This window comes from Theobroma umbraticum, unplaced genomic scaffold (assembly GCF_002168275.2).
Source record: "Theobroma umbraticum cultivar Fairchild unplaced genomic scaffold, ASM216827v3 scaffold_86.0, whole genome shotgun sequence".
Taxonomy (NCBI): domain Eukaryota; kingdom Viridiplantae; phylum Streptophyta; class Magnoliopsida; order Malvales; family Malvaceae; genus Theobroma; species Theobroma umbraticum.
In genome coordinates this window covers 7199558-7201862 of record NW_018397263.1, presented here as the reverse complement: position 1 = coordinate 7201862, position 2305 = coordinate 7199558, and the positions used below count along the sequence as shown (strand labels likewise).

General features: G+C 35.1%; 1 pseudogene; it reads right to left on the bottom strand.

Moving 5' to 3' along the window:
• LOC149526948 (uncharacterized) overlaps positions 1–1772 on the bottom strand; it is a 1992-nt pseudogene extending 220 nt beyond the window's left edge.
• Positions 1773–2305: the final 533 nt, after the last annotated feature.

Below are 2305 nucleotides of genomic sequence, written 5' to 3'. Positions count from 1 at the left end.
GTTTTCTCTTTATAGAGTTTGGCATTCTCATAAGCTGAAGGCGAAATTCATCAAGTTCATTTAATTGCAACAATCTTTGCTCACCTACTGCTTGTAAATCCAAATTTAACTTCTTCACGGCCCAATAAGCATTGTGTTCAAGGTTCACCGGTAAGTGACAAGCTTTGCCAAATACCAACTTATATGGAGACATACCAATTGGGGTCTTGTAAACAGTCCTATATGTTCACAATGCATCATCTAACCTTCTTGCCCAATCTTTTCTTGTGGGACATACTATTTTCTCCAAAATACTCTTGATTTCTCTATTTGATACTTCTACTTGGCCACTAGTTTGAGGATGGTATGTAGTTGCAACTTTGTGTTTAACTCCATATTTGCCAAAAGTGCATCAAAATACTTGTTACAAAAGTGACTCCCCTTTTCACTAATAATTGCCCTTAGAGTGCCAAATCGAGTGAAAATATTCTTCTTGATGAAATTCATCACCACCTTTGAATCATTATGAGGAAAGGCTGCCACTTCAACCCACTTGGAGACATAATCAACAGCAAGCAAAATGTATTTATTATTGTATGAAGATATGAATGGACCAATGAAGTCAATACCCCATAAATAAAAAATTTATATCTCCACGATGTTGTTGAGAGGCGTCTCATGTCGCCTTGAGATATTACCCATTCTTTGGCACTTGTCACAATGTAGAACAAAATTATAAGCATCCTTAAACAATGTAGGACAATACAAACCTAATTGGAGGACTTTAATGGCAGTCTTTATTCCTTCAAAGTGTCATCCATAATTTGAAGAATGGCAATGGTGAAGCACACTTTGCATGCTCTTCTTCCGGAACACATTTTCTGAAGATTTGGTCTTTACATTGCTTGAGCAAGTAAGGCTCATCCCAAAAATAAAATTTCACATCATGCAAAAATTTCTTTTTTTTGATGAAAATTAAAATCAAAGGGAATGATATTGCTTACTAGATAATTCATGAAATTAGCATACCAAGGATGTGATTTCTTACCAACTTGAAGCATTTGTTCATCAGGAAAATTTTCCTTGATTAAGGTTGAATTCATACCTTGAGCTTCAATCTCCAATCTTGAGTGATGGTCTGCCACTCGATTTTCTATTCCTTTTCTATCACGAATCTCGAGATCAAACTCTTATAGCAAGAGAATCCACCTTATCAATCTTGGTTTAGCATCCTTCTTCGCAATCAAATATTTGATAGATGAATGGTTAGTGTACATTATCACCTTTGTCCCCACGAGATAGGTGCGAAATTTGTCAAAAGCAAACACTGTAGCCAATAGCTCCTTTTCTGTTGTGGTATAATTTTTCTAGGCCTGATTCAAAGTCTTGCTAGCATAATAGATGGAATAAAAGATTTTATCTTTCTTTTGTCCCAAAATAGCTCCTGCTGCATAATCACTCGCATCACACATTAGTTTAAAATGGAAAGTCGAATCGGGACTAATTATGGTAGGTGTAGATATTAATCTTTTCTTCAATTCATCAAAAACATCAAGACGTTCATTATCAAACTTAAATGGCCCATCTTTTTCCAATAAATTGCAAAGTGGTTTAGAAATTTTTGAAAAGTCTTTAATAAATCTTCTATAAAAACCAGCATGACCAAGAAAACTTCTAATGCCTTTGACATTTATTGGAGGTGGTAATTTCTCAATTGCTTCAATTTTTGCTTTATCTACCTCAATGCCTTTACTAGAGATCTTGTGCCCAAGGACAATACCTTCTCGCACCATGAAGTGACATTTCTCCTAATTGAGCACCAAATTTGTATCTTCACATCTCTTGAGTACCCTAGCCAGATTTAAGAGACAATCATCAAAATTATTTCCAAAGATAGAAAAATCATCCATAAATACATCCAAACATTTCTCCACCATGTTTGTGAATATGGCCATCATACATATTTGAAAGGTGGTAAGTGCATTACATAATGCAAATGGCATTCTTCTAAAAGCAAAGGTGCCATAAAGAAATGTAAATGTAGTCTTTTCTTGATCTTTAAGAGCAATAGCAATTTGGTTATAACCAAAATAACCATCTAAAAAGCAATAATATTCCTTACTAGCCAAGCGATCCAACATTTGATCAATGAATGGAAGAGATAAGTGATCTTTCCTTATAGCTTTGTTATGTTTACGGTAGTCCATGCACACTCTCCATCCAGTCACAATTCTTGTTGGGATGAGCTCATTATTGTCATTGGCAACCATAGTCATTCCTCTTTTTTTAGGAACACATTGAACTGGACTTACCCATGAGCTATCAG